General features: G+C 37.4%; 1 protein-coding gene across 1 annotated transcript in view; it reads right to left on the bottom strand.

Annotated features, from left to right (window-relative positions):
* The window catches only part of LOC120528357 (zinc finger protein 184-like), a 700,371-nt gene that overhangs the window by 605,193 nt on the left and 82,117 nt on the right, over positions 1 to 13,061 (bottom strand). The gene's annotated exons all lie outside the window — the stretch shown is intronic.

Raw genomic sequence — 13,061 nt, 5'->3', positions numbered from 1 at the left:
CAGCACTGGACATCATCCTTAAAGGCTTGGCATCATTAAAGTGGCATGAGTGTGCCAAGAGAAATGAGGACTCTTACCAAGTGACTAAACAGCCAGTCTTGCTTTGCCATGTTGAATTGTTATGTGTGAGAAGCTCCTGATTAATGGTCTCATTTAAACTTCTCACTTTTACAAGACTGAACTCATCTGGAGAATCAAGAAAGTTGACAGTTTGGTCATCTCTGACCCAAAGCTGCCCTTCAAAGTGAGGGCACATTGACTGGGACGTCAGGCAAGAAATCTTAAAGAGGGAACATAAATTAATTTAGATAAACTTTATGAATCCCAAGGGGAACTTTGGATGAAAACAGCAGCAGAAAATTAAAAATCAAAGATGCCGACTCACAAGACAAATAATACAATCAATCAATCAATCAATCGGTGTTAATTGTGCAGTAATAGCTAATCGAACTTAAGGAGTATCAGCATTTAGTTCAGGATGTCAGGATGAAGCTTTACGATGGGCAGCAAAGACCCCCAAGGCACTTCTTAGCACACTGTGGTGAAAAGAGCCCGTGAGAGCCCCATCTGGAGGGTTTTTTTTCCCTTTGACCTCCAGTTTTGCCGATATTCTTTTTCCACATCTGTGCCCAGGGTTTTCCCTGTGATTGAGCAGCTTTTCTGATTAGTTTCTTTTGGCCTTGTGCTTCGTTTGAATGCCCCAGTAGACCACAGCGTTGAACAACACATGGGCTACTCCTGATTTTTAGAAGATTTCCAGCAGTTTGCTGCACACATCAGAATACCTGAGTCCTCTCAGGAAGTCCAGTCTGCTCCGGCCCTTCTTGTACAGCAACACTGTGTGGTCAGACGAGTCCAGTTTACTTTGGTCCATCAGGTACTTGTGCTCTGCACCACGTTCATGTCCTCCCTCTGAACAGCAAGTGGTCTCAGAGGCTGTTTGACCTGCCAGAAGTCCACCCACCAACTCTTTTATCCTGCTGATATCCTGCACCACAAGCCAAAGTCCTTCACAAGCCTCCTGTACTTTGACTCGTCTCCATTATTAATGCAGCCAATGATGGAGGAGTCTTCTGAGAATTTCTGCCAGTGGCAAGTGCTGGGATTGTACTGGAAGTCTGTTGTGAAAATGGTGAACAAGAAGAGAGGCGGAACATTTGCCAAAGGAGCTCCAGTATTACACACCACTGTGGTTTAGTGGGTCCACAGCTCGGATCAAAAAAAGGCCAGTTTTTTTTAAATAGATAATCACAGCACTCACAGCTTAGAGGGGCCATGGTAGTGTTGTCGGAGTGGTTCCCGGGTGCACCCGTATTTGTTGCCAGGAGTTGCTATTCGCCACACTTGATCCACGTCCCTATAATATATAGTAGAAGTGTGAGGTTGATAGGGGGGTCGGAACAAAGGAAAGAACAGGAACGGAGGTTATGGGAGAAGAAGCCACCAGTAGAAAGAAGAAAACACCCGGAGTTTTAAGACAAGGCTGCTTCCAGCCATTATCATTTTAACCCCTTTTTAAAAGGATGACCTCCACAGTTTACCTGTTTTAACGGATTATTTATTTAAGAACTATTTGAGACACTGTTTTTGGTTTAGTTTTTAATAAAAGAACTTTGCACTTTTTGCACCATCCCCTTGCATCATTGTTGATGTCTTCACAGTCTAGCTCATCAGTGACATTACTGACAGTGTTGGGTTCGAGAGCTCCCCAGAAGCCTAGATGGGTGCACGGTGTAGAACCCGCATCGTCACAACCACCAGTTCTGACACACAGCCCTTAAACCTCACAAACTCTTGTCTGTTATTCACGTCATCCAGGAGGCTGAGGGGTGCATCATGATGCATAGCGTTGAGCCTTTTAACTAGTCTATAAGGGTGAATGGTGATAAAGGCCATGGAGATGTCTAAGAACATGATCCTGACTGTGGTGCCAGCTTTGTCCAAGTGAGAGTAGGACTGTGGAGTAGACAGACGACAGCATCCTCCACACTGATATGTGTCTGACTGGCACACTGCAGACCATCCAGATGTGCTGAAATTAGAAGTCGTAGCTGTTTTAGGACCAGCCACTCAAAGGCCTTCATGATGTATGAAGTAAGAGCAACTGATTTGAAGTCCTGAGGGTCACTGGAATGCCATTTTATGAAGACAGTTGGAGAACCTTCTGGAAATTCAGGGAAAGGGAGAGAAGGTGTTAAGCGCTCTCTCCCTTGGATCCTTTTATGTAACAAGATCTTCACAAAGGCTTCTTAAGGTCTTACTGACACTCACAAAACATCAGTCCGGTGGTCATTCACCAGTGTGCAGTGTGGCGTGTTGACATGATGGTCTCATTAAATGGGAAAATGAAGAATTCACAGGTCTTGGATTAAATACGTACAACCTCAAATCAAAAGAAAAAGGTGGGAAGGAATGGAAAATACAAAAAAAAGATATAAGCAGTTATTTTAAACTAACTGACGCCCGCCATAGCATACGATGGTGTAAGAATAGGAACGGAAAATGGTGAGAAAAGAATTCAGAAATCAAGAAGAAAGAAATACTTCTTGAAAGATGCAGTTGTGAATAGGTGTTTTGCTGGAGATGACAGATAATGAGTCAAAAGATCTAACCCTAGAAAAATCCACATACAACTGACCGTGGCTGAAGACTGGTTGTTGTAGATTAACGCAAATCTTTCAAAACGTTTGTCTTTGGGACTTGTTGATAGTCATGTAGAAGGCGAGTCTGAGTGGGAATTGTGTGCATTTAAATTTAAAAGGGAGATTGGTGTCGGAAGGAAGGAGAGCGATTCTGGGAATGAAGATTGTTTCAGAATTTTGGATAGCTATCAGTTTGCACTCAATAATATGTGTATGTATTCGGGTAACGATGATTCTTCCTCCGTTGCAAAGACCTTTTGATGGCATAATATTTTATCTTTGCATTATTCCTTATTCAATACAGGTTGAGAAATGGACAAAGGCTCACGTGCTGATGTTGGGCCTCCTGTATGCAACTGGTATGTTAATCGTTTTTTCCTCAGAGGCTACTTTTCTTTGTATGGTCTTGAGATGCCAGGCTAAATAACCTGATCCACTTTCTGGGTCATAGAAGTGCTCCTTGAAAAAAAAGGTAAATAACTGCTCTTTATATACTGTAAATCCAGGACTCCCTTACAAATCAAACCAAACTATAACTCCCCAAACAAAATTAATAACTTGTGAGGAAGCATTTTTAATAATTACAAAATGGCCTAAAGGCTACCCCTATAAAATAAAATTTAAATAATCAGTATTTACATAGCCATTTTTTGAAAAAGGGTCTTTCAAATAAGGGAAGAGAGAGACAATTCCTCTTCCATACATCTCCCTTACATGTCTTGGTGGTGTTGTTCTGTAACAGACCCATGGACATTTGTGTAAAGAAACAAGTTTCCTGCATACTGTTAAGTAATAATCAGGATTTGAAGTGTTTGTTTTAAATTGTTAACCCATCAAAGGTAACTTACCCATAAGTCTCTGTCATTTTAGCAGTAAGAATACTGACCATCTGTCGTCTTGTGCCATCCATTAGAGTTTTGGTCCACATGTATTCCTTGATTATGTGATCTCCTCCTGGGCTTTTCTGCAATATGTTCTCAATCAGCTACAGGGAAAAAAAATACATTAAGGGTCACACATTTCAGCATACTACTTAGCAAAGGTGTTGAATAATAGTTCACCTATTAAATTTGAAACATAATGTACCATATTCCTTTATCATTGGTCACACCTTAGAGTCACTTCATAGAAATGAAGTGCTAGCTTTCAAGGTTTTAACACTAAGAGAAATTTATCATCTCACATATTACATTTAACTACTACAATATAAAAATAGCCAACAAACATTTAGAATACTGTCAAGTTACTTACACGTCCAGCTTCATAGTCACCAAGCATTCTCTGCCATTTACTTGTGTGGTCTCCGTCATCACCAATCATGACAGTGTCATCTGAGTCACATCTAGAAGAACAGAATGAGGTGTTTGGAGAAACTGCTGTACAGCAGAAGTATGGAGTCACTTACTAGGTAAACAAGTACTATATAGAAAAATATATTATGTGATGGTCCTTTGAGAAAATAATATATTTCAATTCAATAGAAATGGATCTTCAAATAACTAATGTTAATTTTTGAAATAATTTATATTTTAAACAAAATGACCCTTTAAATCTTAGAATTAACGCTAACATTTTTTACTCTATACCATTTTTGTTTTTAAGTTAGAAACAAACTCAACCAATAAATTCACTATGTAACATACAATCTGTAGTGCCGTACTGCAGTGATGCAGTTAACATCTAAAACATTTTTTGTACTTTTTTCCCCTTTCAATATTACCACAACTTCAAATAAATTAGTGATCATTAGAACACCTTTTTTAAAAACTTACCAAAATCTGCCTCCGGCACCAGCTCTAAAATGCCATAATCTGGATTTTGAAGAACCTCTTCATCAACCTCACTTCCTGATTTAACATGAACTTTTAGTTTACTTAGGAGTTCCTCTGGTATATTAAATTTGATAAATGCTGCATCAAGGGGGCAATTGGGAAAACATTACCAATTGTAGCAAAATAAAATTATGGCAAAATTATTTTATTATAAATAAGTTTATATAAAAACTTTTCAGAAACAGAATGTATTATTTCAAACAAAACAGTAGTTAACAAAAACTACCTTGTTTCAGGAAGTCTTTCATTGTCAAATCAATGACTTTTACGTATTTTTGTTCATTTTTGTACTTGACCTTCACCAACATTGTTCTGTAAAAATTCAAATTGAAGACATTCAGCACAACTGTACAAAAATAATGTTTCACCCAATAATACAATAAACAATTCTTGTAAAAAAATCTATTTATTTATATATTTCAGAATAAAATGTGGACAGGCAACACATTTTAAAATGCAAACTGACTATAAATGTATTTTCTGAGCGCCCTTTCAGTAGCACACTGTCTCAATAATTCTGAGTGAACAGAAGTACGTTTAACACACTGATCAGGCCTTTAAAATGTATGGAGATGTGAAGGGTGCCTCAGTAACACTCCATGTCTTTTCCTTAATAAGTATAAACTGGTCCTTGTTTTCTAATAGACATGCAACTCTTTTCTCCAAGTGTATGCTGCAGACTGCCCAAAAGATCAACTATCAACTTGACGTGTTTACAGTAAAGTAAATGTCCCAAAGCACTGAACAATAAAAAAAGGAATAAATAAAATACTGAGAAACTTAATATAGAACAATGGCAATCCACCCACGGGTGGCAGCGCTACCCAAATGCCTGTCCGAACAGTTGCGTCCCAAGTTGACAGCTGAGCAGTTCCACAGATTCTGCTGATCTCAAAGTCAGGGGAGCACTGTTCCAAAACCTTTACGGCGGCTCCAGAGACCACCAAGAAACAACATGGTGATGACCCTAGCCACACTCGGTCAAATCCCATCCATCACAGAAAGCAAAGCCTGATGAAAACCAATTCTTACTAGCAAAACCACAACTCTTTCTGCGGATGTCCGACGTCCCCTCCGAAGGCGGACAAACCGGAGCGTGCGCTGATGAGTTGGTCCGATAGAAACGGTGGGACTTCAGCTTTCTATTCACGTTGGTCATATCCCACCAGTTTCTTGGTAGCAAGTCGAATTTCACAGAGAGCTACAGAGGGCATGCCACACACACAGGCGTCATCTTTACGACCGACAAATGTAATTTTTTTTGTCATTTGTTTACTGAAGGAGGTTTTTGTAATTGCATGCTTTTGAAATAATAACCACATTATTTGTATTCAGTGTACCTACAATCGAACAGTCGACCTACCACTCGAACGGGAAGTTAATCGGAAACGAAACATGGGCGTAGGCGCTACAAGTAAATGAAAAGTATTACCATCAAAGCTGAACACCGCTATGCAGGTGCAATAAAATTAACGTAACATTGAAATTATGATTACAATATCTGCATTTACTAAAAAATATTTTTAATCTGTAACCCACGCTTGATATTATTGGTGCTCTGATTTAAATAAAATGGCGACATTAAGATTGCTGAAGATTATATATATTTTAAGTTCATAGTTTGTTAATGATTAAATTTTAGGCATATAGTATTTAGACTATATTGGTAATAGATATCTCTATTTTTTAATCCTAAAACGCCGCTGCGTGAGGGCTTCTTTTGCTTTGGATGTGCTCTGTCTCTGAGTATGTCAGAGGACAGGGACTGTGTGAAGTGGGGCCTAGCCTCATGTGGGGAGGCAAAATTAAAGGGGGAAGAGAACGAGAGCAGGCTATATCTATACCTAATCTATCCTTTTAATCTTTTTTTTTTTTTTTTTATTTATTTATTAATTTTATTACAATCAATACATAGCAATCAAGTTTTAAAAAAAAAAAAAAAGAATTATGCTAAGAACAGATCGATCCCCACCCTTGAGAGAGAGAGCAAGCCAAACGGTGTAAAATTTAAGGCTTTTAAAAATACCTAAATCAACAAATTCTCTGTGCTTTATAAAATCATTTCAAAATATTACTGATTAGATCCTGCCATGTTTTGAAAAAAGTCTGCACAGATCCTCTAACTGAGTATTTGATTTTTTCCAATTTTAAATAATATAACACATCAGTTTCCCACTGACTTAAAAGAGGAGAGTTTGGGTTCTTCCAGTTTATCAGAATAAGTCTGCGTGCCAACAGTGTAGTGAATGCAATCACAGTTTGTTTGTCTTTCTCCACTTTAAGACCCTCTGGAAGAACCCCAAACACAGCTGTTAATGGGTTAGGAGGGATTGTGAGTCCAAGACTGTCTGAGAGGTAATTAAAAATTTTTGTCCAGAATAATGTTAATTTGGAGCAGGCCCAGAACATGTGACCTAGTGAGGCTGGGGCTTGGTTGCAACGTTCGCAGGTTGGATCATGCCCTGGAAACATTTTGGAGAGTTTTAGTCGAGACAGATGTGCTCGATATATAATTTTGAGTTGTATAATTGTATGCTTTTGCATATGGAGCTTGAGTGAATTCTCTGCATTGCTACTTTCCACTCCTTTTCTGATATATTAATTGAGAGGTCATTTTCCCAGTGTCCTCTTGGATCTTTGAAAGGAAGGGATTGTAAAAGGATTTTATATATTGTAGAGATGGAGTCTAACTCCTTGAAATTGAGCAATAATTTTTCCAGCGTGGATGAGGGTGCAAGATGAGGAAAATCTGGAAGGTTCTGTTTAACAAAGTTCCTGATTTGAAGATAGTGAAAGAAATTTGTAGCTGGAATGTTAAATTTGGAATGTAATTGTTCATAGGATGCAAAGACGTTGTCTATATAAAGATCTCTAAGCAAGTTAATTCCAAATTTTTCCAGATATTAAAACTGCATATGTTTGTGAGGGTTGAAAGAGGTGGTTCTTTTGCAGGGGTGCCACAGAAAGAAGCTTCTCCGTCTTAAAATGCTTTCTACATTGGTTCCAGATTCTAAGTGAGTGGAGCACAATTGGGTTATTAGTGTATTGCCGATAACGTGTGTTTATTGGAGCACAAAGCAAGGAATACAAAGAAGTACTGCAGGATTTTACTTCTATTGCGGTCCATGCCTGTGTATGTTCTTCTATTTGTGTCCAGGTTCTTATCGACTGTATATTTGCGCCCAGTAATAAAACTGGAAGTTAGGTAGAGCCATGCCGCCTTCTGCCTTTTGTCTTTGTAGGGTCGCTCTTTTGATGCGTGGATGTTTAGAATTCCAAATAAATGAGGTTATTGTTGAATCTAATTGCTTAAAGAACGATTTATTAATGTATATTGGTATGTTTTGAAATAAAAAGGAGCTTAGGAAGAATATTCATCTTAACAGTGTTAATTCTTCCAGCTAGTGTGAGATGAAGGGTTGACCATCTATGCAAGTCTTGTTTAATTTTTTCCATACAGACGACGAAATTTTGTTGATAAAGAGCTTTATGTTTACTTGTGATGTTTACCCGAGGTATTTAAACTGTTCTGCAATGATAAAAGGAAGGGTGTCTAATCTAATATTATATGCTTGAATTCACCGGAAAGAGTACACTTTTATTCAGATTAATTCTGAGACCAGAGAGCTTTTGAAATTCTGTGAGTGCTGCTAAGACTGCAGGCACAGAATTTTCTGGGTCCGATATATACAGTACCATGTCATCTGCATATAATGAGATTTTCTGTTCCAGTCCTTCTCTGCTAATCCCCTTTATCTGATCAGTATTTCGACAATGTTGAGATGGACAAAGCTACGTGCATTACAACTGTTAATCGTTTTTTCCTCAGAGGCTACTTTTCTTTGTATGGTCTTGAGATGCCAGGCTAAATAACCTGATCCACTTTCTGGGTCATAGAAGTGCTCCTTGAAAAAAAGGTAAATAACTGCTCTTTATATACTGTAAATCCAGGACTCCCTTACAAATCAAACCAAACTATAACTCCCCAAACAAAATTAATAACTTGTGAGGAAGCATTTTTAATAATTACAAAATGGCCTAAAGGCTACCCCTATAAAATAAAATTTAAATAATCAGTATTTACATAGCCACTTTTTGAAAAAGGGTCTTTCAAATAAGGGAAGAGAGAGACAATTCCTCTTGCATACATCTCCCTTACATGTCTTGGTGGTGTTGTTCTGTAACAGAGCCATGGACATTCGTGTAAAGAAACAAGTTTCCTGCATACCTTTAAGTAATAATCAGGATTTGAAGTGTTTGTTTTAAATTGCTAACCCATCAAAGGTAACTTACCCATAAGTCTCTGTCATTTTAGCAGTAAGAATACTGACCATTTGTCGTCTTGTGCCATCCATTACAGTTTTGGTCCACATGTATTCCTTGATTACGTGATCTCCTCCTGGGCTTTTCTGCAATATGTTCTCAATCAGCTACAGGGGAAAAAAATACATTAAGGGTCACACATTTCAGCATACTACTTAGCAAAGGTGTTAATAATGGTTCACCTATTAAATTTGAAACATAATGTACCATATTCCTTTATCATTGGTCACACCTTAGAGTCACTTCATAGAAATGAAGTGCTAGCTTTCAAGGTTTTAACACTAAGAGAAATTTATCATCTCACATATTACATTTAACTACTACAATATAAAAATAGCCAACAAACATTTAGAATACTGTCAAGTTACTTACACGTCCAGCTTCATGGTCACCAAGCATTCTCTGCCATTTACTTGTGTGGTCTCCGTCATCACCAATCATGACAGTGTCATCTGAGTCACATCTAGAAGAACAGAATGAGGTGTTTGGAGAAACTGCTGTACAGCAGAAGTATGGAGTCACTTACTAGGTAAACAAGTACTATATAGAAAAATATATTATGTGATGGTCCTTTGAGAAAATAATATATTTCAATTCAATAGAAATGGATCTTCAAATAACTAATGTTAATTTTTGAAATAATTTATATTTTAAACAAAATGACCCTTTAAATCTGAGAATTAACGTTAACATTTTTTTACTCTATACCATTTTTTGTTTTTAAGTTAGAAACAAACTCAACCAATAAATTCACTATGTAACATACAATCTGTAGTGCCGTATGGCAGTGATGCAGTTAACATCTAAAACATTTTTTGTACTTTTTTCCCCTTTCAATATTACCACAACTTCAAATAAATTAGTGATCATTAGAACACCTTTTTTAAAAACTTACCAAAATCTGCCTCCGGCACCAGCTCTAAAATGCCATAATCTGGATTTTGAAGAACCTCTTCATCAACCTCACTTCCTGATTTAACATGAACTTTTAGTTTAGTTAGAAGTTCCTCTGGTATATTAAATTTGATAAATGCTGCATCAAGGGGGCAATTGGGAAAACATTACCAATTGTAGCAAAATAAAATTATGGCAAAATTATTTTATTATAAATAAGTTTATATAAAAACTTTTCAGAAACAGAATGTATTATTTCAAACAAAACAGTAGTTAACAAAAACTACCTTGTTTCAGGAAGTCTTTCATTGTCAAATCAATGACTTTTACGTATTTTTGTTCATTTTGTACTTGACCTTCACCAACACTGTTCTGTAAAAATTCACATTGAAGACATTCAGCACAACTGTACAAAAATAATGTTTCACCCAATAATACAATAAACAATTCTTGTAAAAAAATATATTTATTTATATATTTCAGAATAAAATGTGGAGAGGCAACACATTTTAAAATGCAAACTGACTATAAATGTATTTTCTGAGCGCCCTTTCAGTAGCACACTGTCTCAATAATTCTGAGTGAACAGAAGTACGTTTAACACGCAGATCAGGCCTTTAAAATGTATGGAGATGTGAAGGGTGCCTCAGTAACACTCCACGTGTTTTCCTTAATAAGTATAAACTGGTCCTTGTTTTCTAATAGACATGCAACTCTTTTCTCCACGTGTATGCTGCAGACTGCCCAAAAGATCAACTATCAACTTGATGTGTTTACAGTAAAGTAAAAGTCCCAAAGCACTGAACAATAAAAAAAGGAATAAATAAAATACTGAGAAACTAAATATAGAACAATGGCAATCCACCCACGGGTTGCAGCGCTACCCAAATGCCTGTCCGAACAGTTGCGTCCCAAGTTGACAGCTGAGCAGTTCCACAGATTCTGCTGATCTCAAAGTCAGGGGAGGACTGTTCCAAAACCTTTACGGCGGCTCCAGAGACCACCAAGAAACAACATGGTGATGACCCTAACCACACTCGGTCAAATCCCATCCATCACAGAAAGCAAAGCCTGATGAAAACCAATTCTTACTAGCAAAACCACAACTCTTTCTGCGGATGTCCGACGTCCCCTCCGAGGCGGACAAACCGGAGCGTGCGCTGATGAGTTGGTCCGATAGAAACGGTGGGACTTCAGCTTTCTATTCACGTTGGTCATATCCCACCAGTTTCTTGGTAGCAAGTCGAATTTCACAGAGAGCTACAGAGGGCATGCCACACACACAGGCGTCATCTTTACGACCGACAAATGTAATTTTTTTTGTCATTTGTTTACTGAAGGAGGTTTTTGTAATTGCATGCTTTTGAAATAATAACCACATTATTTGTATTCAGTGTACCTACAATCGAACAGTCGACCTACCACTCGAACGGGAAGTTAATCGGAAACGAAACATGGACGCCCAGACGCTACAAGTAAATGAAAAGTATTACCATCAAAGCTGAACACCGCTATGCAGGTGCAATAAAATTAACGTAACATTGAAATTATGATTACAATATCTGCATTTACTAAAAAATATTTTTAATCTGTAACCCACGCTTGATATTATTGGTGCTCTGATTTAAATAAAATGGCGACATTAAGATTGCTGAAGATTATATATATTTTAAGTTCATAGTTTGTTAATGATTAAATTTTAGGCATATAGTATTTAGACTATATTGGTAATAGATATCTCTATTTTTTAATCCTAAAACGCCGCTGCGTGAGGGCTTCTTTTGCTTTGGATGTGCTCTGTCTCTGAGTATGTCAGAGGACAGGGACTGTGTGAAGTGGGGCCTAGCCTCATGTGGGGAGGCAAAATTAAAGGGGAAGAGAACGAGAGCAGGCTATATCTATACCTAATCTATCCTTTTAATCTTTATAATTATAACTGCCAACGTAATCATAGGCTGAATGGTAATAACTCTTGGGGAAATAGGAAATTAAGGCTAAATCTGTCTCACTTCTAGTTAAGACTATAAAATGACATCAAAAATTAAGAATCAATGTCTCCATGATGGGACAGTTAACTTCGTGAGCTGGAATGTTAAAGGCCTGAATCACGAATTAAAGAGAAAGAAAGTACCCTCTCACCTAACAGGTTTAAACGCTAAAATAGTATTTTTACAGGAGACCCGCTTACTAAACAAGGATCAGTTCCGGCTGCAAAAAGACTGGACTGGCCAAATGCTCCATTCTAGCTTTACAAAGAAAACTAGAGGAGTGGAAATTCTCATACATAGAACAGTCTCATTTGTAGCATCAGATGTAGTATTGGATCCTGAAGGGAGATATGGGATGGTCATGGGAGACATATGTAACTGTAAAATGATTCTGATAAATGTTTATGCACCTAATGTTGATGATAAGGAATTTATACAAAATTTATTTGCATCCATTCCCAATTTGAACACTCATAAAATTATAATGGCCAGGGACTTTAATTGTGTTTTAAATCCTCTCTTAGATAGGACTTCTACCACAGGGGGGACAACATCTAACACTGCAAAGATAATTAAAAAGTTTATAACGGATCAAAACATATCAGACCCCTGGAGATTTTTAAACCCAAACTCAACAACATATTCTTTCTACTCACCAATACATTATTGCTACTCAAGAATTGATTATTTCTTTAGAGATAATAATTTCCTGCCTTTTATTAAATCTTACAAATACACTGCTATTGTTATTTCTGACCATGCACCTCTGATCTTGGAGCTAAAGTTGCTATGCCCCACACACTCACCTCGCAGATGGCATCTCAACCCGCTTCTATTAGCAGATGAGAACTGTACAGAATTTATATCCAAACAAATCAGTTTCTTCCTAGAGACAAAGTCATCCTCAGAGATTTCTGCAGGGATACTCTGGGAAACTCTTAAGGCCTTCTTAAGAGGACAGATTATCTCATATCTTTCCCACAGAAATAAATTAGAAACTAAGAAAGTAGCAGAGCTAAAAAGCGAAATTACTAGAATAGATGAAGAACAGGCCAGGCTTCCAAGCGAGGCTCTACATAGGAAAAGGCAGGCTCTGCATTCAGAACTAAACCTCTTGACAACTAAAGAAACTGAACAACTAATTTATAAATCTAGACATCATTACTATGAACATGGAGAAAAAGTCCGCAACGCAATCCCAGTAATCACCAACACAAACCAAGACAAAATCATCGACCACAAAAATATAATGCACACATTCAGAGACTACTATAAATCCTTATATTCTACTGAGTTTAAAGAAGACAATACACAATCTAATGCATTTCTGGATATAGTACAGATACCACAAATTGACACTTTTATTACGGAGGAACTCGATA

The sequence above is a fragment of the Polypterus senegalus genome, chromosome 4 (assembly GCF_016835505.1).
Source record: "Polypterus senegalus isolate Bchr_013 chromosome 4, ASM1683550v1, whole genome shotgun sequence".
Taxonomy (NCBI): domain Eukaryota; kingdom Metazoa; phylum Chordata; class Cladistia; order Polypteriformes; family Polypteridae; genus Polypterus; species Polypterus senegalus.
Note: the sequence above shows the minus strand (reverse complement) of the source record. Positions and strands in the feature narration are given on the sequence as shown.